At 43.4% G+C, this 24,580-nt stretch overlaps 2 long non-coding RNA genes across 4 annotated transcripts in view; both read right to left on the reverse strand.

The window, feature by feature from the left end:
• The window catches only part of LOC142049654 (uncharacterized), a 73,750-nt gene extending 55,748 nt beyond the window's left edge, over positions 1–18,002 (reverse strand). For 2 of the 3 annotated variants that reach the window (XR_012657811.1, XR_012657812.1), the window contains exon 1: positions 17,858–17,990. This is a non-coding gene — a long non-coding RNA (uncharacterized LOC142049654). Of the gene's footprint in view, positions 1–17,857 lie in introns of all 3 variants that reach the window. The other variant, XR_012657813.1, reaches the window with a different exon arrangement.
• Positions 1–24,580, reverse strand: part of LOC142049655 (uncharacterized) — a 923,484-nt gene that overhangs the window by 663,441 nt on the left and 235,463 nt on the right. The gene's annotated exons all lie outside the window — the stretch shown is intronic.

Here is a 24,580-nt window from a genome sequence, read left to right on the forward strand (position 1 = left end):
GTTTTTGTAGTTTGCTGTGCTCTGCAGTGATTAGAGAGGTTTTGCCTAGGAGATTTGTTATTAAAACACTGGCCTTGAGTGTTATCAGTTACTTGGGTCTTGCATGGAAGCTGTTACTGTACTTCGGGTACCACCTCATGGAGACAATTAGCAATCATACCTCCTCCTCTGAGAGGTTTTTTATGGAGGAAATACAGAATGGCACCTTAGCTACCATCTTATATAATGCCTCCTCCTACATTACAACAACTTTTCAGTATCTTGAACATCCTTGGGTAGTTAAGATATACCTGTTGATATTGCTTTGGCAGACGGTTTCAGTTCTGTCTAAGGTTAATAAGCAATTTAAGAATATCATCCGGACAGCTGCCCCAAGGCTCGATAGCTATGGGTGGCAGGGTATGTGGGATAGTATGGGCAAATGCCTAAGACGGTGGGCACCCCCAGTGTTGTGGGACTTCACCCCTGAACAAGTGCAGAATCCTGAAAAATGAGTAGAATATTTGGAGGAAGTATGTTGTCACCCTGGCAATTCCAGAGAGAGAAAAATCACTGCAGTGTGCTGCAGCCTGCCCATGCCTATTGAGCCTTATTTAACACTATTCAGTACCCGCAAGGCGAAGAGAAGGCCTCTGGATTTAAAAAGACAAAGACAAGGAAAGCAACAAGCACTGCCGCCACTCAACCCCCCATGACAGACACTGCAGCTACTCCAACCCCAGTGACAAGCATTGCAGCTGAATCAGAGGACTAACCTGTGCCATTATCAGTCGTCCCTATACACAAGAAGAAATCTTGGAAGAGAAAGTCAACTCGTTTAGAAAAAGATGATAGAAGAGCAGGGCCATCACGAGGAGAGGAGCAGGAAGAGAAAGAACTCGCACAAGAAATGGAGAACACACAATCCCTGTCCTTGAGCAAGTTGTGGGATATGCAAAAAGATTTTGGCTGGCGTTCAGGTGAGGACATTGTCACCTGGCTGCTCCAATGCTGGGATAATGGGGCCAGTAGCCTGGAATTAGAGGGGAAGGAAGCCAAACAACTGGGATCCCTTTCTGGGGAAGGGGGCGTTGACAAAGCAATTGGAAAAAGAACACAAGCCCTCAGCCTCTGGAGGCAACTCCTGTCCAGTGTGAGAGAAAGGTACCCCTTCAAGGAAGATATTGCATATCACCTAGGAAAATGGATGACCATGGAGAAAGGCATCCCGTACCTGAGGGAACTAGCCATGCTTGAGGTGTTTTATAGTGACCCGGACGATCAACAGTCATCCAAAGATCCAGATGAAGCCCAGTGCACACAACCCATCTGGTGAAAGTTTGTACGGAGCGCAGCATCAATGTATGCAAACTCATTGGCAGTAATGTCCTAGAAAGATGACGAAGCACCAACAGCGGAGGAATTAATTGATAGACTCCAGCAGTACAAAGCAAGTATCTCTTCCTCCCTCGTCTCTACTATGGAGAAACTGTCCCAGGAAGTCCAGCAATTCAAACAAGATATGTCCTACTCCCCACCTGTACGGAGCAGTATCTCAGCCATTAGGAGTAAGTGTCCCTTTGCTCAAGAGAGAGGTCACACACAACGGGGCATCCTGTGGTTTTACCTGCGTGACCATGGAGAGGACATGAAGAAGTGGAATGGAAAACCTACCTCAACCCTAGAGGCATGGTGTTGTGGTTTTGCCAGTTTATCAGCCCCACAAAGCCACTTGCTCACTCCCCCACTGGTGGGACAGGGAAGAGAATCAGAAGGGTAAAGCTTGCGGGTTGAGATAAGAACAGTTTAATTAAAATGAAATAACAAAAAAGCAATTGAAAGGAAAACAATGAGAGGTGTGAAAGCCGGGGGGGGGGGGGCGGGGAAGGGGGAATGAACCACCAAAACAAACCACACATGATCCACATGTGAACTGCCCCCATTAATATACTGGTCATGGTGTCACATGGAATGGAATAAATATCCCATTGGCTAGTTGGGATCAGCTGTCTTGGCTATGGCCATGCCCCTCCCAGCCTCTTTCCCACGTGGCAGAGCATGGGAAGCTGGAAAGGTCCCTGACACTACAGTGAAAAGAATTAACCCTTTCTCAGCCAAAACCAGCACACGTGGGTACATGAGCTGCAAGGAAAAACAGTCACTCAGGGGAGTTCCTCCAGGAGAGCTGCTGCTCCAGTTTCCAGTAAGCAGTTCCCCAGACAGAGGAGTAGAAGCGCTGATTTTATTTCTGAGCTTAACAGAGACACTTGTGATTCATACCTAAAACAAGTGAATAATGAATACTATGATCAGGAATAGAGGGACCCTGCCTCCAGCCAGGTGGAGGAAAGGGATAACCAGGTTTACTGGACTGTGTGGATCCAATGGCCTGGAACATCAGACCCACGGGAGTATAAAGCTTTAGTGGACACCGGTGCGCAGTGCACCTTAATGCCATCAAACCATATAGGGGCAGAACCCATCAGCATTGCTGGAGTGACAGGGGGATCCCAAGAGCTAACTGTATTGGAGGCCGAAGTGAGCCTCACTGGCAATGAGTGGCAGAAGCACCCCATTGTGACTGGCCCAGAGGCTCCGTGCATCCTTGGCATAGACTATCTCAGGAGAGGGTATTTCAAGGACCCAAAAGGTTACAAGTGGGCTTTTGGTGTAGCTGCCTTGGACACGGAGGAAACTGAACAGCTGTCTACCTTGCCTGGTCTCTCAAAGGACCCTTCTGTTGTGGGGTTGCTGAAGGTCAAAGAACAACAGGTGCCGATTGCCACCACAACAGTGCATCCGCGGCAATATCGCACCAACTGAGACTCCCTAATTCCCATCCATGAGCTCATTTGTTGACTGGAGAGCCAAGGAGTCATCAGTAAGACCCACTCACCCTTTAACAGTCCCATATGGCCAGTGCCAAAGTGTAATGGAGAGGGGAGGCTAACAGTAGACTATCGTGGCCTGAATGAAGTCACTCCACCGTTGAGTGCTGCTGTGCCAGATATGGTAGAATATCAATATGAACTGGAGTTAAAGGCAGCCAAGTGGTATGCCACAATTGATATTGCTAATGCATTCTTCTCAATCCCTCTGGCAGCAGAACACAGGCCACAGTTTGCTTTTACTTGGATGGGTGTCCAGTACACCTGGAATCGACTGCCCCAGGGGTGGAAACACAGTCCTACCATTTGCCATGGACTGATTCAGAATGTACTGGAACAGGGAGAAGCTCCAGAACACCTTCAATACATTGATGACATCATTGTGTGGGGCAACACAGCGGAAGAAGTTTTTGAGAAAGGAGAGAAAATAGTCCAAATCCTTCTGAAAGCTGGTTTTGCCATAAAACAAAGTAAGGTGAAGGGACCCGCACAGGAGATCCAGTTCTTAGGAATCAAATGGCAAGATGGACATCGTCAGATCCCAATGGATGTGATCAACAAAATAGCAGCCATGTCTCCACCAACTAGCAAAAAGGAAACACAAGCTTTCTTGGGCGTTGTGGGTTTTTGGAGAATGCATATTCCAAATTACAGTCTGATTGTTGGCCCTCTCTATCAAGTGACCCAGAAGAAGAATGATTTCAAATGTGGCCCTGAGCAACAACAGGCCTGTGAAAAAATTAAACAGGAGATAGTCCATGCAGTAGGCCTTGGGCCAGTCCGGGCAGGACAAGATGTAAAAATTGTGCTCTACACTGCAGCTGGGGAGAATGGCCCTACCTGGAGCCTCTGGCAGAAAGCGCCAGGGGAGACCCGAGGTCAACCCCTAGGGTTTTGGAGTCAGGGATACAGAGGGTCCAAAGCCCTCTATACTCCAACTGAAAAAGATCCTTCCACTTCTTTCCCCCATTCCACAGAGGTGGGGGGAATGTGCGAGTGGCTGTATGGTGTTTAGTTGCCAGCTGGGGCTGAACCACGACACAGTGTTAGGAATTTTTAAAAGGTTAAGGTCACTTTTTCTTCCACAGTGCACAGTTCTTGAGAGAGGCATTATAGACCTGAACATTGCATCCAGACTGGGTCACGGCTACAACTTGTTATTGTAAAATCTCACAGTAAATCTAAATTTCTTTTATACTGAGTGGAGAGACAAGAGTAAAATCTTGGCAAAGACTTAACTACATGGTTTTCTTTTTAAATACTTGTAAAAATAATCTTACATTAGCTCAGTAACATGGAATGAATTAAGAATGATTACTAGTGAAAATGTGAATTTGTAGAGTTCCAAAATTTATATAGGTTTTGCATATCTTGGAAAAACAAATCATGTGATCATCTAACCAGATGTGTGTCTTCCATGAGAAGCATGTACTCCCCCCCTTCCAGTGAAGTCATAAATGGGTTCTGCATCTCTGCTATGCAAACAGAGGGGTCCACTGAGAAGCCATTTTAAGTTGTCCTGTCCTCGCTACAATATTTACACCAGTTTCAGATCTCTTGGCCATCTTATCCCACTGTGGGATAAGGACGTAACAGTGTTCCTTGTTTCAGGGGACATTCTTATGTCTCCTCTTCCCCTCCTACATTAGAGGCCCCTGCTTTGTTGATGCCATTAACTAGTTCTGTTAAACTGGAGAAACCAAACAGTAAAAAACTGGACAGCAGAAGTCTTTTGTGATATCTGGATGAAGGAAATTGAGGCATCTGACAAACATTTATCTTGGTAATTTTGAATATCTGTATTCAATCTCTAAAATTCAACAACTTTGATCTTCTTAAATATCTGCTAAATAACCTATGCTTACCCCCATATGCTTTTGTTTAATCACATAAGTTGAAAAATACATTGAAGTCTTACAGAGGAGAATGTCTGCTACAGAGCCTCTGAAAATGTCACGAAGAACCCCCCCACAAGCCTAGTGGAAGGTGAAAAGCAGCAAGATTTACAAGGTATGAATTTGCCGTCCATAAAGGGCAACGTTGTTACTGGCACGTTACAAGTTTTTGCATCCGGGTGTTGTATATTTACCCAATCTAAGTTAGTACCTGGATTTTTTTTAATTCATTGCATGAAAAAACGCTTCTTAACATCTTTATTCAACACATTTGACTTCAATATATTAGCACCCCTTTTTGGTCAACTATTGGAGATATATTAAAACCAGATATCACAGCACAGGTAATCAGATCACAACACAGAGATGAAACAAAGTCTTGAAGAAAATCTCATGTGCCTCGTGAAGTTTTAAGTATTCTGATACTGAATGACCAGAACACCAGTAGGTGTGCATATAAATATATGCAGAAGCTTTACTGAACACTTCATTCAATACACTGAACAGACAATCATTCCTAGAAACCCAACTTTTAAAATATTTTGGCATTTATCAGGAATAACATAAGCTTGACAAAACATTGAAATTCTGATCAAAAAGAACATGGAAAAACTGCCAGCTCAGAACTTCCAGAGCAGCCAACCTAGTCACATGCTGCAATTAAGTAGACTAAAGCCAAATTAGTATAATGTTCTTTCATATAAAATACAGACATTAATGACTGCCTGTTATATCATGTCAGATACAGTACAGATCATGGTATTCAGCCCCAATATAATGCATTTTTATGAAGACAGCTTGTAAATTTGAACTTGTGAGAGATGAACTTAAATACAGTGAGATAATACTTCCTTGGTAGTAGATTTACTATTGTAATTAAAGTGACAATGACTTATTAGTCAATGGTATTTTATTTTTACCAGGATACATTTACTATTCTTACAACAACCCAACATAAACAAAATATGGAATATAATGCCAAACACTGCCTCTGGAAACCATGTAGTTCTATTTTGTAGGATAAACTGCATGAGTAACTTTTTGGTTTGGAGGAGAAGCAAGTTGCCTATTTATAGTTACATTCTCAGACAATACTGGCACATCATAATTTTTCCTTTGCCTACAAAATGATGTTAAATTATAAACACAGTAAATTATGTTTCTGAATGGATGAAAGGAATACCAATTTATTTAATCTAAACTACTGAAATGTCTGTATTAAGTGGCAAAAAAAAGATCAAAATTGAAATAGAAATAAAAACACTGCTTCTACTTGCTAAAAGGTTCATATACAAATACATATAGACACACCAGGTGTGGGTTTGGAAAACAGGGCAGGAACTGATTGTGCTTTTCTGTTAGGTAAATCTGCATTATGAAAAGAAGCACTGGTCTTCTAAATATACTGGATAAACAAGAAAATAACTTTTAGCATTTGACTTGTGGCTTGTAACAGTGTGTATCTTCAAAGCTAAGTATTAAGTTCATCTGCCTTTAAAAATATTAAATTAGTTAACTTTCAAAGTAGTAAATACTTTATTAAGTAGGAAACAGTCAAATTTTAGTTATTTTAGGTTCTACTTGAATTATCCAATTGATAAGGAAATGCTATTAACATATCTACAGACAGCCAAGCTATCCATTGAACCACAGCACTATGCAAAGACAGCTGTAGTCCCTTCCAGAACTACCATAGGACCAGAGCACTATAGCCACTCCTGGCACCCCAGTTAAGTCCCCAGGACAAAAGTCAGCTCTGTTAACACATGGCTTGAGTTGCCCACCATCAGTTTCACTCATTAAAACAGCTTTCATAGGGTCAACAAGGAATGAGGAAAGTTAGCTCTGACTTAGTGCCAGGCCTGCACTGCCTCTGACCCAAACCGGGCCCATTTGAGTTGCCCTCTGGCCATTTATTTGAGCTAATGCCACCAGGCACACAACAAAGAGCAAGGGAGCCCTTCAGAAGGCTCCACAATGGCCAGACAGTAAGCACAGGCAAGGCTCAACCTACTCCTGCAAAGCTATGCAGGCATCTCCACCATGCTTTTGAGAGCTATGCCTTGTAGGAGCATTAATTAGATGGGTACATGCACGGCGCAAGCATACACACAATGAAAACAGCTTGAGCTGAGGAATAGTTTGGGCAAAAATCCAGAGCCAGCTTGGGTTCAAGTCACATATGCATGAGACTCAAAGTATGCCAATGGCCTATCCCAGATAGCAGTGAACAGACTAGAAACACTTTCGAGAGAGCAGCTTAACATGTTAAGAATAAAATGACCCCAAATTACTTAAATATTTTTGTAGCAAAAATCATGAAACTCATTATGAAAGGAGATCTGGTGTATCACTTTTACAGCAAAAGACTATATGATTTTTAAGACCCTGCTGTCAGGTGACAGAGGAGCTCTGAACTACTGCCATCTCTACAGTTGCTGATCAGCAATTACATGCTACTCTCCAAACCAGAAGATATAGTCTTAGAAATTAACCTCAAATCACAATCTGAGAATAGCAGATTCCCCATGGACCAGTAGAAACCTCTTGTAGGCAAGTCAGCCAAAAGGCAAATAATACTAGAAATGCTGCACAGCCCATATCAACCTTCAACTGAATTTTATGTTATCTAGTTAGAAAGCCTAATAAAGCTAAAAAGGAAGAGGGAAAAATTACTGTGCTGGTTTTGGCTGAGAAGGGGTTAATTCTCTTCACTGTAGTACCTGTGGTGGTCAGGGACCTTTCCAGCTTCCCACACTCTGCCACATTGTTGGCAGGAGGCTGGGAGAGGCAGGGCCACAGCTGGGGCAGCTGACCCCAACTGGCCAATGGGATGTTCATTCCATACCACGTGACACCATGACCAGTATATTAAGGGGGGCAGTTGCAGCTCAGGAGCGGCGCAGCGTCGGGTCGGCGGGCGGTGAGCGGCTGTGTCACATGCAGTTTGTTTCGGTGGTTCATTCCTCCCCCCCGGGTTTTGCACCTCTCGTTCTCCTTTCCATTGCATTTTTGTTGTTGTTTTTTTTTTTTATTTCAATTATTAAACTGTTCTTATCTCAACCCACAAGCTTTACCCTTCTGATTCTCTCCCCCATCCCACTGGTTGGGGAGTGAGCGAGCGACTGTGTGGGGCTGAGTTACTGGCTACACCACAACAGTTACGTAGGGAGTAAAGACAAAATACACAGGTGACTTATTTGCTCTGTTTGCGCTTTCTAAATGTGAAATTCCTCCCCACACATACACATTCAGGCATTCATATAACTAGTCAATAACTAAAAACTATGCTCTCTTTATAGTAAGAGCAACAAAAGTCAAAGGGTTTCATTCCAAAACTGAGAGGAACAAAACTAACATTCCACAACCCACCTCTGTCTTAGGGAAGTCTATGCGTTTTGAACAAGAGCCTTTAAAATCATGTAAAATAAAAAAAAGAAAAAAAGACTAAAGATTTCACTGTGCTTGCAAACTGTTTTATGGCATAGTACAGTCCTTTCCTCTTGATTTAGCCTTTCTATTCGACTGAGCTTACAGATTTAAGTAATACTTATTCTAATAATCTAAGGTGATAGCAAGGTCTATAAAACATGACCTATAAATTAAGGCAAGTTCTTTCTTATTTAATGACCTCAAACATTTCAACTGTAAACTATTGAACTATAGTACAAAAAAGAATCCTTTAAAGTGTTACTGGAAAACTACATCTTGGTTTATAACAGTTCACAGGAATCAATGAATCTATTTGTCTAGTAAGCCTCAATTCTTGGGCAGCTATGAAAAACTGTATTTAAGAGCTATCCATTTATGTTTGTAGTACTTCGTAAAAGCCACTTAGAGACAGCCATAATGCCTCACAAATGGAACAGAACACACAGAAGCAAGTCACTTCTCAGAACTGTATGCTCTTAGTAGTTGCTCTAGATGAGAATAGGATAATCTAGCTAATATTGCAGATCATTTTATTTCACCCTTGCTTTGTCAACTTCGCCTTACCTAAGCCACCGTACTCTTCAATTCCCTTCCTGACTGTCATGGTTTAGCCAGCAGCTCAGCCCCACACAGTCGCTCACTCACTCCCCCACCGGTAGATGGGGGAGAGAATCAGAAGGGTAACGCTCGTGGGTTGAGATAAGAACAGTTTAATAATTAAAATTAAAAGAAACAACAACAGAAATGCAATGGAAAGGAGAACAATGAGAGGCGCAAAACCCCAGTGGGGGGGGGGGGGAAGGGAGGGGGGAGGGGAATGAACCACCAAAACAAACCGCACGCGCCGCAGCTGCTCACCACCCGCCGACCCGACACCGCGCCGCTCCCGAGCCGCAGACTGCCCCCCCTTAATATACTGGTCATGGTGTCACATGGTATGGAATGAACATGCCATTGGCCAGTCGGGGTCAGCCGCCCCCACCATGGCCCTGCCCCTCCCAGCACCCTGCTGATGCGGCAGAGTGCAGGAAGCTGGAAAGGTAGCCGACCCCCCATGGTGAGGAGAATTAACCCCTTCTCAGCCAAAACCAGCACACTGACACCAAGCTTTTGTCCTCAACTCCTCTTTGAACTGTTGCCATTCCAGTTATCAAGTACCTTTGCTACTCTCCAGTATATCACACACCTTAATCACACCACAGCCCTTTTTTTCTTCTTCTGCCTGTCCACATCATTCCTTTGCTGAGATATTTCCAACTCCTCCATTTCACGCACCTCTGAGTGGAACAATCCCCATGATATGTCAGTAATTCTTTGCCTACTGAGTTACATGCACAGAAGATATACCAATGGTGCCATCTTACATGCAAGAATATAATTTGCATTTTCAAGTCAGCTTATGCTGTAATATTAACAGTCTGAAGACAAACTCTGTCAGACCATGAGTCAGGGCCCTGAGGGCACTAATAGGTCGTAATAGACCTGACCAGCCTCACCCAGGGCCTCCATGAACGTACACTGCCTGTGGCCCTGAAGCTCCATTTAAGCTCAGCTCTGGGTCTTCAGTCTTTGCCTGAGCAATATCATTAAGTATACCGTCTCCAGCCCTGGCTCTGCCTCCTGTCTCCAAACCTGGCTAGACCCCTCACCCAAGCTTCAGTGTGACTCCAGTCCTGTTTAGACCCTATTGCCAAGATGGACTTCAGACACATGTTGCAGTTTGTCTCCAAACCTATCTCTGGTTCCTTTTGCTCCTGACTGGACTCCCTGGATGGACCCTGGACCTAGCTCATAACTTTGCTGTGCCTGGGACTGTCAATGGACCTTATTATTACCATCACCCAGCTCTCCTCATGTATAAATGCTGTGGGACTGTGCCCTGGTCAGCAAGGGCACTGTCCCTGCTGGGATCACCTTCAGCTTCCAGCTTGCCTTCACTTCAGGAGCAGCCAGCCCTTGCTGTTCCCTGACACTTTGCTAGTCATTAATTCCTATCAAACTCAAGTTTCATCAAGTGCATGCAATATATGTGCACTTGTTTTTCAGCCATCCGCCAGCTCCCTCAGCACTAGCAGGTGCATCGCATCCGGGCCCATGGATTTGCGAGGATCCAGTTTGAATAGGTGGTCTCTCTTGCACTCAATATACATATTGAGTATATATTCACAGGTCAAGGGAAGATTAAGACAGACACAAATTACTGCAGCTAGGAAGTGGCTTGTTAACAAAACTGTACCTAAACATACTTTTATACTGGCCAGGAGGGAACAACTGCACTTTGAAACTCAAGACAGAAGTATGCCATTCATTTCTTAGGAAATATGCATTATAAAGAAGGTAATGTTAACTGTTCAACTTGCCTCCTGCTAGCTTAACAATATCATTAGAAACAGTAAAGGATGTGATCTTAAGACAGTTTGGAGGTGTATTTTGTAACACGCTCATAATCAAATTCTTACAAAAAAGTTAAAAAGCATATCAAAATCCACTGTATTGTCATGAGAATGAAAACATGCACATGAATAAAATGTATTAAACAATAAGCTCTTAAGGATTATACAAATTTACTGAAACTGTTAGTATAAAAGATGATTTTTTTAAAAAAGTTGGAGTTTTTTTAAACTATTTGTGAGCAGGTTCAAGCTTCCCTGCTAACTCTATAAGCCCCTCACCATTTCAGTCTCTCACAACAGTCAATTTATTCTACAACAATTTCATCAACAGCAGAAAAATCAATAGCTTCTGGGAGAGTGGGATATCTTTAATTTCTTCTTTTTCTCAGAATTCTAAACATTTAATTTCAGGCCCTATGGTAATGACAATTAATTAAAAAAAAAATTTAAAAGGGGGGGAAGACATGGTTCATTTTTAAAGAACCAAAAATGCACAAGTTCAAGAACAGATATTTTCCTGCATTACAAAGAATTTCATAAAACAACTATGAACAAGACTGTGTGCTACTCCCAGACAGAACTGAGTAGTGACATTGCTTTTATATGTCCAGAAATTTACCTTATGCCTTACACTGTTTTCAAGTGTGCTTAAAGTTCACAGACTCCTTAAAAAAAAAATTAAAAATTTACAGAAACAGTCACAAGGTTGAGGATGATTATAAATTATTACCATACTAAGCAGATTATTTGTCCACAGAATAAATTATAAAAAGATGTCAGCAAAAGCAACATTCAAAATTGAGAATGCAGCTCAAAGTTAAAAATACCAACCATATTAATGTAATTAGTGTTTCCATCCTCACCATTCATCAACATATGCTTAACAGGTGAGATTTCCCACAGTGCCACAGGGGAGACCTATTACATTGGTCTAATACACAGAGCTATACACTGGTCTAATAATTCATACTGCTTATTTGATCTGTATTTATTTCCTCAAAAAAAAAAAGAAACCCCAGATACTGATTTTGCTCATGTCTAGTTGTGAGCGAAAGGCCAAAGCAGCATGTTATTGAGGTAGATGGTATCAATTAAATTCTCAAGTTACTTTGGGTTTTGGAACTTAACTTCTGAATCTCACTTGTGCATTTTGATACTGTCTGTTTTTGTGAAAAACAGCTTTGAATGTGACAGTTCCTATCAGTCAGAAATACAACCCAGCTCAACTGTCTTCTGGGCTTTTCTAATCATATATAAATATGCATCAAGCTGAGATGTATAGTGGAATAACACGGTTAACTGAATCATAATACTCAAACCTACATTAAAGCAACATCAAGGTCATTTTTGTAACCCAAAAAGTAGTATTTTTCCAGTATAAGTTAAACATGCTAAACAGTATATATTAAACCACCACCACTAAAGCAAAATTTATTTTAACATCGGTTTGATTGTATCTATTGACAGCTGGCATTCAAATTCCCTTCTCCATGTATCCATATGGCATTTCATAATCTTTCTATCAATCCATATCAAGATCCATATCAATTCTATCAATCCACATCAAGATATGTCAGACTTTAGGTAAGTAACCTGGAGTTTTGAGCCCACAATGACTAGTTGCCACGGAGGTGGTAAGAGAAGCTTTCAGCTGTTCTAGTGCAGAAGCAAGAACACTGCTTATTTACTGGTTATCTTTCAATATAAACATACCTTAAATGTCCTCCTCCTCTCTATTAAACCTTCTTTTGCTAAAAAGGCTGTCATTCCTCCCCTTTTGAGTTTCTAACTCCAAAAGTGAAGGAACCAAATGCAATTAAAATACATCACTCCAAGTTATATGCCAAATAATGAGCAGCAATTTAATAAGTCTCATCAGGAATATTTTGCTGTCATCACCTCCTGTTCTATTTACTTTTCTGCAACAACATTAGAAAAACAGCCATTTCCAGAACAACACATCCCTCCCTTGCCCCCGTTCTCAAACTTTGACTTTCCCAACCTCTTTTCCCCTCTTACTTTCGCATCTTTCTACCCATCTTCTTCCTCACACGGACCAATACTGAAACTACCTGAACTTTAAGAAACATTATGGGAATCCCATACAAATTTAAGAACAAGAATGATCTTGATCTTAGCTCCCTAGGAGACAAGTGGTGCATTAGAAGGCTGAACTACATGATACATGGTAGTTTTCACTTTTTCATTTTTCTAATCTGTGACAGAATTCTTCACTTTGACAGCAACATCCTAATGCTTCATTGCATCCAACATTTTCTTTCTTCCATGGGGCCTTTCTAAAGCTTCCTCTTTTCATTTTAAAGGAAACGGGGAGCACTCCTACACCCTACTTCCCATAATGCCAAACAGGGAAGCCAAAAGCAGGAAATCAAAAACACCATTCTGGTTTACTGGAGCCACTCTGACCAAGTAATAAAGGTGCATATCCACAAACAACACACCAGTCATGAATAAGACTATGTTGTTGGCCCATCAGCTCTTACAGGACAGAAGCAAGTAGTGATGGATTAGCAACTTTGAGATCCTACATAAAGTACTGCAAAAGGACTCAAGTCATCCTACTTGACAGAAATCTCCTCCTTTCTCTCTCAAAGCACGTGAAACTGATGGGACAAGAGGGCCTTCCATCACGGGAGCCAGACACCAGATCATCATCAAAAGACGTGAAAATAAAAAATAACCACTGATGATGCTTTCAGTCACAGTGAATACGCAAGATTTGGCTGCTAGACCCTCTCTTATCCAGCCAATCATTATTTGAACAGTGTGGACAGAGTCAAAGGGAACGGGTTTTAAATGAATTATACACTTGGATATATGAAACATCTACTTCTCCCAAACTACTGCTTCAAGCTATCTGCAAGATCAGATGAACACTCACTGCTGCCTGGAGCCTTGTTTTTAATCTTGTCCTCGTTAAGCATACAAACTGCAGCGTTTCTCATCTTTTTTTCCACTTGCTAGGTCCGTTTGTCTCTCCGCATCTTTCACCTTGAGCGTGCTCTAAACCTTCATATCACCACAATCTTATGATCAAGAAACTCCCTGGAGCTTTATTTTACATTTCAGTTTACAGTTGTACCATTGTGTTGTAATAAAGTCTGATTCACTGTACTTTTTGTGATATGCGTTAAAAACAAACTAGATATTCAAGATAAAACTGTAAAATTAAAGTTAAATATGTATTTTAAAAGGTCTTTTTCTCCTATGAATAACCAAAATGAAATTATGTATAAACACCACTTATACAGCAAGGCCTCAAAGAACTTTTTTCCTTGGTCTTATCTTGAGGTTTTATTCCAGGTAGTGTCTGCAGGCGCAGTTAGCCATTGGAATTAATTTTGATGAAGGTAAATGAAGTTAACTACATTTTTTTTTATTAAAGAAAATGAAAGCTTCTGATGTGTCTGAACCTGACAACACCACACGTATGTTATCTTGCACAGCATATGAGAACAGCAGACACACTACAGGTGGAGGTGGATGAAATAATAAAGACTGCTACAACGTACTACTTATTCCAAACCTGAGAAAAATGTCATACTGGCTAGCACCATCATCTATCACTGAAAAGTGACAAGAACAATCTATTATTGTGAAATGTAGGGACTGCATGGCCAGGTATTACACCTGCACACACAAAATACTCTGTTTCTGCAACAGAAATTAGTATCTTTGTATCCTGACTACGATACCTTGTGAAATAAAGGGACCCTATGAACTACTAAGTGATTTTGGAATAAATAGCTGATTCCCAGTTCAGTAGAAATTTGTTTGAAGTTCTTTTTTCCCAGCTCTGCCTACACATATTTTCTACTGCAAGGAGACACTGCAATCTTTCCCAAGATTAAGACATTTAAGAGTCCCTTCCTCTGCTTTCCTCCTATTCACATGAAACTTGAAGAAATGTAACTGTATTATTTAAATTATACCCTTTAATCAAAGTTTGGCTGAAGATAACTAAGAGGTAAAATTTGAATTAATTAGGTAAGACAAACAAACAAGGTGCATCTTTCTTTCCAAAAAGGTCAAACTCAAACAGCACATTCAACCTAATTTCAAGCTCCTGAAACCTTGACAGTTCTTACAGCATGAAAACTTCAAAACTGCTATCTAAGCAAAAGAGGCACTTCTACTTTCTGTATCAGCTCAAGCCATCTGCTGATGGTCTATTAGGCTCATCACTAAACAGAAGAATGATGGACTCAATAACCGCTGCTTCAGTGATTTAAACTAGGCACACAGAACTTCCTGAAGATATCAGAAACACTACTGCATGTTCTCTTAACTTAGGGCTGAACACTTATTTTCTTGTTGTGTTACCAGTCACCAGTTCAGAATCATCAAGCAACTTGGGCACGCGTATTTCTGAAGTGCTTAAACATGCACTGATGAATTTAATCTTCGCATTAGAGGAAGTCATAATATTTGTAAGAATCAAGTATAACTCATGGAAATCGGTATAGAGTCTCTCTTGTGACTATTGGAAAGTAATCTTGGGAACTCTTCAAAATCAGAGGGCAGCTATATTATTCTGTAATTGAAGTTCTGAAAACTGAAGAACTATCAGAAGTTTCACATGCAAAAAAAACCACTACAAATAAAACTACTGCTTGAAGGTTTTAACTTTAATCCTACGGTGATGAAACAATAAGCTCTATTACTCTCATAACATAATTTAGGCAAACAACTTGAAAATGTAATTTAACAAAGTTGTACCAAACTAGACCAAACCTTACTCTTAATCTGAGTAAACAAAAAGTACAGTGCTGAAGTGACAGAAGAATCATTTAAATGCCCTCACAGTTGACAATTCCAGCATCTTCTTCAGTCATCTAAGAACTGTGTTATCTTTTATTGTTAGTAATTCTAACACCTATATTTACTTTAAAACTCATATCTTGCATACAGGTACAGTGCATTCTTTCTACAGATTGACAAATACATGGATTACTCCAATAATAAATTAGATACACAAAGACTTTAAATATGCTCTGAACTTGCTGTAACAAAGAAGTTACTTGCACCAAACCATATCTGCCAAAATGCTTTCCTGCAAGGAAGCCAGCATCACAGGATCTATATATCCAGTTGCAAGATATGTTGCAAACCACCGGCTTCTCAAAGTAGGCTTTTGGATAGTTGCTGATCATTATAACTGGAAAACAAGCCTAAGTGGCTTGTATCATAAGACCATTCACAATTCTGTGAGGCAGGGAAGTTCCTTTATCCCCGTTTTACAAAATGAGACGTTAGATACTGAAGCTAAAAATGGGACTTTGATATTACTAAGCTTTGAGGCATATACCAGTCTACTGAAATTTATTATACTGGAAGCAAGAGATACACTTTCTCTCTTGCACCTCTATCTAATTTTATAACCTCACTATGAGCTGCAGGAAGACATCCTGAATTTAAAACTTAGAGCCATTAATCCTTTTCTTAAATTATGCATCTTGATTCTCCCTTCCAAGTAGGGAGACTGCAGAGGCTGCTTAACAATATTTTTAGTATAAAACAGTAACTGAAAAGAGGAGAGAGAAGTTTCAGTGCCTACTTCATCAAGAAAATAATTATTTGAAAAAAAATATGCAATGAATGACATCCTTAACTATTCCTTCATGCTGACAAAACTACTATCTTATTCTGAAACATCTTTTCCTTGTTCCAAGGAAAATTTTATTCTCACTCTTCCAATATGCAATGATTGCAAAGGTATAAAACTTTAAATAAGAGAGACTCATAGTGCCTCTTCTCCAAGAAACCTGCAGATTTATGATCAGGCCATTCTCCTAAGGAATGTGAAACGTAAGTTCCAGTCCCCCTCAGGCAAATATCTCCAACTTCCCTCTTATTGAAAATATTAAGGGACATGAATAGTTCAGTCTCTCTCTGTGGCAGGGAAGGAATCTGGGGCACTATTTAAAATAAAAAATTTCCTGGAAAAAATGCCAACTTAAGAGTCTTTACCTCACATCTTCATGCTGTTCATTCCCACACCTGCTAAATCCTACTATTTGTTCTGGAAGGACTGCTTAAAAGGTAGAGTGGTACAACTTTAAAACAAACAAAATTATTTTTAACCTTAATCAGTTGACTGATCAAATTTACCACATGGCACAGACAACAGCTGTGTTAAGACCAGAGAGGACTAAAAGAAGGGTAGAAACAAGCAAACATGAACAGTAAGTTTCTGCATTAGCATAGAGGAAGTCCTAACTTCATATTCACAGATTCCAAAGCATTTTTATGAGACTGAGGATTAATTTTCATCACTATAAAACAGGTGCCATTTTAAGACGGGGAAAAAGCAGCAGTAACCAATGGGACAGAGCATAAGTAGTGGGGGAAAAAATAATACGGCTGTAGTCCTCCTTTCTTTGTATATGTGTGTACATATAGCTTTCTGTATGTATAGTTTTTAATATAGACACATATAAAACCCCCAGATAAAAAAAAATACTGAAATTATCTTTTATACATGTTTATATTTAAAGATTTAAGTAGCACAGAAAAGGAAACCCTCCAAATCACAGTAAATGCCATTGAACTATATTTTTTCCTCCTGACTAGAAGGGAATCTTACAAAAACTTAAGTCCTGCAACATGCACAGAAGAGAACACATGCACACATCTTCAGTTACAGGTTGGGTCATGTATTGGGCTTTCAGCACAGGTCTCTGCACTGAAGAAACAAACAACAAAGCACCACCAAAAATTATAAAGCAATTTCTAGCATTATTTCCAGGAGTAAAGAGCAGAAAGAGCAACTAGGTATCCCCTGAAAAAAGTAACAGAACTTGGTGAGGGAAAGGAGAGGAAAAGCTACAGGGTACAGAAAAGGGCAGAGGGGAGTAAATCTCTGGGAAGATCGTGGTGGCGTTGGAAGGAGCCATCGCCGCCTCCGGCTCCCTGGCCACGGAGCAAACGCTGCTCATCACGCCAGGGCTCCTCTGCCGTTTCGACCAGCTCCCGGCCTCTGAGCGCCGCAAGGTCTCCGGGCGGGCGGTCACAACGAGGAAGACAGCAAGGACAGCCCGAGACAGACACGGACAACCCCAAAGGAAGGCCTCGGCCAGGCGCCCGCTGGCAGCCCGGCCGCCCTCCGTTCGCGGTGGAGGCCGGCCCAGCGCTCGAGGCGGCCGCAGCAAAGCCCTAGGCCCGGATCAGGCTCCTCGGGAGCGCGGCGGGCTCCTCGCTGCGGCGGTACCGGCTACCCGTCCGGCGGAGCGCCCAAGGTACCCGTTACCTGGCCGGCTACAGGCGGGCCGCGACAACCCCACTCGCCGCGACAAGATGTCTCAGAATCGCTGACATTGAGAGAGCCGCCGCCATGACGCTTGCCGCAGCCACTGAGGGACGGTGGTGTCGCAAGGCGAAACCTGCTCCGCCCAGACAGGAAACGCGAAGGCAGGAGCGGAAAGAGGGAGCGAGAGGGAGCAAAAGGGGCGGGCAGGGAGGGGGATAAGGTGCGATGGAGAGAGTGCTAGGGAAAGGGGAGAAGGAAAAGGGTGGAGGAGTTGTTGGTCCCCCATCACCAGCACTGAAGAAGGTCGAGCTTGATAGGCATGGGCCAGGCCCCAGCACATTGCAGTGATTTGTATCTCTCTTGAATTGCCTGGGTGACAACATACTTCCACCAAATATTATATTAATTTTTCAGGATTCTGCACTTGTGCAGGGGTAAAGCTCCAAAACGCTGGGGGTGCCCACTGCCCTAGGTATTTGCCCATGCTATCCCACATGCCCTGGCACTCGTAACAATTGAGCCTTGGGGCAGATTTCTGGGTGATATTCTTAAATTGCTTATTAACCTTAGACAGAACTGACACTGTCTGCCAAAGCAATACCAGCAGATATATCTTAACTACCCAAGGAAGTTCAAGATACTGAAAAGTTGTTGTAATGAAGGAGGGGGCATTATAGAAGATGGTAGCTAAGGTGCCGTTCTGTGTTTCCTCCATAAAAAACCTCTCAGAGGAAGAGGTATAATTGCTAATTGTCTCCATGAGATGGTAGCCGAAATACAGTAACGGCTTCCATGCAAGACCCAAATAACTGATAATGCTCAACACCAGTGTTTTAAAAACCACTCTCCTAGGCAAAACATCACTAATCACTGCAGAGCACAGCAGACCACAAAAACCAACACCAATCCTTAACAGACACAGCAAATACAAGAGCATGGTGCAGATCAGATAAACTAATATTGAGAACAGAGTCTATGCTGTGACCAGCAACTGTTATTATCTCAACCATTATTGCCCCACGTTGGGCGCCAAAATGTACTGTCATGGTTCAGCCCCAGTCAGCAACTAAACACCACGCAGCTGCTCACTCACTCCCGACACCACTGTGGGATGGGGGAGAGAATCAGAAGAGTAAAAGAAAAAAACTTGTGGATTGAGATAAGAACAGTTGAATAATTAGAATAAAATAATAATGCAAATATTGATTATAATAATAATAAAAATTAAAACAGAAAAAGGAAAAAAACCAGAAACACCACTGATACAACCGCTCACTACCCACCGACTGACAGTGCCAGTCCCCAAGCCGCGATTGCTCCTTCCCTCCCCAGGTCAGCTCCTCTCAGCTAACATACTGGGCATGACATTACATGATATGGAATAACCCTTTGGCCAGTTTGGCTTCTTGTGCACCCAGCAGAGCATGCGAAGCTAGAGAAGTCCTTTGACAAGTACAAGAACTACCCAGAAACAACCAAAACAAGTGCATTATCAACATTGTTTTCATATTAAGTCCAAAGCAGAAATGATGTGGTCTAGCCAGCAACTCAGCCCCACACAGCCACTTGCTCACTCCCCCACCGGTGGGTTGGGGGAAGAGAATCAGAAGGGTAACGCTCGTGGGTTGGGATAAGAACAGTTTAATAATTAAAATAAAACAATAAAAAAAATGCAAAGGAAAGGAAAACAATGAGAAGCACAAAAACCTGGAGCAGGGGAATGAACCACTAAAACAAACCACACAACACACCCACTCAACACCCACCAACCCAACACCACCAGTCCCAGAGCCACAACTACTGCCCACCCCAACTGCCACTATTAATATACTGGTCGTGGTGTCACATGGTATGGAATGAACATCCCATTGGCCAGTTGGGGTCAGCTGCCCCGGCTGTGGCCCCACCCCTCCCAGCCTCCTGCCCACGCGGCAGAGCATGGGAATCTGGAAAGGTCCCTGACCACCACAGGTACTACAGTGAAGAAAATTAACCCCTTATCAGCCAAAACCAGCACATTCTCCACCCCTTAGTCCATACCGTTTACACCATGCCCAGGTCCCATACCATCCAATGCAACGTTACCAAACACCACCCCTCCCCTTCCCATCCTTTAACATAAGACACAGACATTTCCCTTAGTCTATGGACCTTCCCTGTAAAATGTCCATTAAAATGTCCAATGAGTTCACCTAGTCCATGACTCTGGGCTCCATCTGTTGTATCAGTCTTTCAGGGTGGGAGAGATGGTGTGTGGCGTTGGGTTGCTGCATACCGAGTCAGTCATCATTCCGTCACTGCTGTACTTTGCTCATCTTCCATGGACAGGGAGGCTCGTACTCTGATATCATTGATACAACACAGAGGTGACACACAGTATTATATAGCAGTTCACATTGTGCCATTCAGTTCATTGACTGTTTTCACCCAAAATCAAATCCCCTTGAGGCACACGTCGGATTTCTCCATCCTCCCGCATCACCCACCAAGTGCACCCAGGTCCTCGAGCAAAAGCAGTCCCATGAATGGGTTCGCCTTTGCTGGAGGCAGGAAGAACCCAGCCTGTTTTGCCCAGCATACTTTTTGCGTGCACTACAGGGACTCTATCCCCTTCCACAGTATGTAGGATTTCTGACTGGGCAGGGCCAGCTGGATTGGCAGAACCCCTCGTGTTGACTAACCAGGTGGCTTTTGCTAAATGTGCATCCCAGTGCTTGAATGTTCCACCCCCCCATTGCTCTCAGTGTAGTTTCTAGCAGTCCATTGCACTGTTCAATTTTCCCAGAGGCTGGTGCGTGATAGGGGATGTGATACACCCACTCAATACCGTGGTCTTTGCCCCAGATGTCTATGAGGTTATTTCGGAAATGAGTCCCGTTGTCTGTCTCAATCCTCTCTGGGGTGCCATGTCGCCACAGGACTTGTTTCTCAAGACCCAGGATAGTGTTCCGGGCAGTGGCGTGGGGGACAGGATATGTTTCTACCATTGTTAGCACATGGCGCTTGCCTTGGCAGGTTTGTGGGAGTGTGATATAGTCAATTTGCCAGGCCTCCCCATATTTATATTTCAGCCATCGTCCCCCATACCACAGAGGCTTTACTCGCTTCGCTTGCTTGAGTGCAGCGCATGTTTCACATTCGTAGATTCCTGTTGTGCTGGTTTTGGCTGAGAAGGGGTTAATTCTCCTCACTGTGGGGGTCGGCTACCTTTCCAGCTTCCCCCACTCTGCCGCGTGGCGGGGGGGCTGGGAGGGGCAGGGCCATGGTGGGGGCGGCTGACCCCGACTGGCCAATGGCATGTTCATTCCATACCATGTGACACCATGACCAGTATGTTGAGGGGGGGCAGTAGCAGTGCGGAGGTGGCGCGGCGCCAGGTCGGCGGGCGGCGAGCGGCTGCGGCGTGTGCGGTTTGTTTCGGCGGTTCGTTCCCCCTCTCCCCTCTCTTCCCCCCTCCCCCGGGGCTTTGCGCCTCTCGTTGTTCTCCTTTCCATTGCATTTCTGTTGTTGTTTCTTTTAATTTTAATTATTAAACTGTTCTTATCCCAACCCACGATCGTTACCCTTCTGATTCTCTCCCCCATCTACCGGTGGGGGAGTGAGCGAGCGACTGTGTGGGGCTGAGCTGCTGGCTAAACCACAACAGTCTTTTTGGCGCCCAACGTGGGGCTCAAAGGTTGGAGATAATAACAGCTGCTGTTCACAGCACCATGTTGTCCTTTTTGCAGTTGGTGTTAAAAATCGGTGTTGGTTTGTTTAGTCTGCTGTGTTCTGCTGTGATTAGTAATGTTTTGCCTACAAGATTTGTTATACAAACACTCGTTTTCAGCTTTATCTGGTATTTGGGGTTTTTGCTGAAACCGTTACTGTACTTTGGATACCCCCTTGTTGAGGCAATTATAAATTATAACTCATCTTCTGAGAGATTTTATATGGAGGAAATACAGAATAGTACCTTTGCAACTTTGTTCTATGATGTCTGTGCCTCTACTACAAGCACCTTTTGGTATCTTGAACATCCTTGGGTGGTTAAGGTGCACTTATTGTTAGTTTTTGGGCATGTTGTTTTGGTTTTGACTAAGCAACTTAAGAATATCACCCAGAAATCTGCCCCGAGGCTTGATAGTTATGAGTGGCAGGGCATGTGGGATAGCATGGGCAAATACCTAGGGCAGTGGGCATCCCCAGTGTTTTGGAGTTTCACCCCCGAACAAGTGCAGAATCCTAAAAAACTAGTAGAATATTTGGAGAAAGTATGTTGTTATGCTGGGAACTCCAGAGAGACACAGATAACTGCAACATGCTGGGGCCTGGCCCATGCATACCGAGCCCTGCTCAACAGTATTCAGTGCCCCAGGGGGAAGAGAATGTCTCTGGATTGAAATGCAAAGTGACTGGCACTGTAGACAATCCAGCCCTGACAACAGGCACTGCAGCCACTCAAACCCCCACAACAAGTACCGGAGCTAGCTCAGAAAATAAACCCATACCAGTATCAGTTGCCCCCATACACAAGAAGAAATACTGGAAGCGGACATCAACTCGTTTAGAACGGGATGATGAAGAACCAGGGCCATCGCGGGGAGAGGAGGGAGAAGTAATAAATGAAATAGAGACCACCCGATCCCTGTCCTTAAGCGAGTTGCGAGATATGTGAAAAGATTATAGCCATCGTTCAGGTGAGCACATTGCCACCTGGCTGCTCCGATGCTGGGATAATGGGGCCAGTAGCCTGGAACTAGAGGGAAAAGAAGCCGAACAACTGGGATCCCTTTCTGGGGAAGGGGGCGTTGACAAAGCAATTGGAAAAAAACCACAAGCCCTCAGCCTCTGGAGGCGACTCCTGTCTGGAGTGAAGGAAAGGTATCCCTTTAAAGAAGATGTTACATATCACCTAGGAAAATGGACAACTATGGAGAAAGGCATCCAGTATCTAAGGGAATTAGCTGTGCTTGAGGTGATTTATGGTGACCTGGACAATCAACGGTCATCCAAAGATCCAGATGAAGCCAAGTGCACACGAACCATGTGGCGGCAGTTTGTACGGAGCGCACCATCGACGCATGTGAACTCATTGGCAGTGATGTCCTGGAAAGATGATGAGACACCAACGGTGGCAGAGGTGATTGATAGACTCTGGGATTACGACACAAATATCTCTTCCTCGCTCATCTCTGCTGTGGAGAAACTATCCCAAGATTTCCAGCAACTCAAAGAAGATCTCTCCTACTCCCCACCTCGACAGAGTAGTGTCTCAGCTGTTAGGAATAAGCGTCCTTTGGCTCAAAGAAGGGGATCCACACCACGGGCCACCCTATGGTTCTACCTGCGTGACCACGGAAAGGACATGATGAGGTGGGATGGCAAGCCTACCTCGACCCTACAGGCACGAGTACATGAACTGCAAGGAGGAACAATCACTCAGGGAGGCTCTTCCAGGAAAGCTGCTGCTCCAATTTCCAGCGAGCAAGTCCCCAGACAGAGAAGTCGAAGCGCAGATTTTATTTCTAAGTGTAATAGAGGGACTCCTGATTCACATTTACAGTAAGTGAGTTGTGACTGCCATGATCAAGACTAGAGGGGCCCTGCCTCCAGCCGGGTGGAGGAAAGGGATAACCGGGCTTACTGGACTGTGTGGATCCGATGGCCTGGCACGTCCGACCCACAGGAGTATAAAGCTTTAGTGGACATTGGCGCACAGTGCACCTTAATGCCATCAAACTATATAGGGGCAGAACCCATCAGCATTGCTGGAGTGACAGGGGGATCCCAAGAGCTAACTGTATTGGAGGCCGAAGTGAGCCTCACTGGCAATGAGTGGCATAAACACCCTATTGTGACTGGCCCCGAGGCTCCGTGCATCCTTGGCATAGACTACCTCAGGAGAGGGTATTTCAAGGACCCAAAAGGTTACAAGTGGGCTTTTGGTGTAGCTGCCTTGGAGATGGAGGAAACTAAAAAGCTGTCTACCTTGCCCGGTCACTCAAAGGACCCTTCTGTGGTGGGGTTGCTAAAGGTCGAAGAACAACAGGTGCCAATCGCCACCACAACAGTGCACTGGCGGCAATATCGCACCAACAGAGACTCTCTGATCCCCATCCATAAACTCATTCACCAACTGAGGAGCCAAGGAGTCATCAGTAAGACCCACTCACCCTTTAACAGTCCCATATGGCCAGTCCGGAAGTCTAATGGAGAGTGGAGGCTAACAGTAGACTATCGTGGCCTGAATAAAGTCACTTCACCGTTGAGTGCTGCTGTGCCAGGCATGCTAGAACTTCAATACGAACTGGAGTCCAAGGCAGCCAAGTGGTATGCCACAATTGATATTGCTAATGCATTCTTCTCAATCCCTCTGGCAGCAGAGTGCAGGCCACAGTTTGCTTTCACATGGCGGGGAGTCCAGTACACCTGGAATCGACTGCCCCAGGGGTGGAAACACAGTCCTACCATTTGCCATGGACTGATTCAGACTGTACTGGAACAGGGAGAAGCTCCAGAACACCTTCAATAGATTGATGACATCATTGTGTGGGGCAACACAGCAGAAGAAGTTTTTGAGAAAGGAGAGAAAATAGTCCAAATCCTTCTGAAAGCTGGTTTTGCCATAAAACAAAGTAAGGTGAAGGGACCTGCACAAGAGATCCAGTTCTTAGGAATCAAATGGCAAGATGGTCATCGTCAGATTCCAATGGATGTGATCAACAAAATAGCAGCCATGTC

The sequence above is a fragment of the Phalacrocorax aristotelis genome, chromosome W (genome assembly GCF_949628215.1).
Source record: "Phalacrocorax aristotelis chromosome W, bGulAri2.1, whole genome shotgun sequence".
Classification (NCBI taxonomy): domain Eukaryota; kingdom Metazoa; phylum Chordata; class Aves; order Suliformes; family Phalacrocoracidae; genus Phalacrocorax; species Phalacrocorax aristotelis.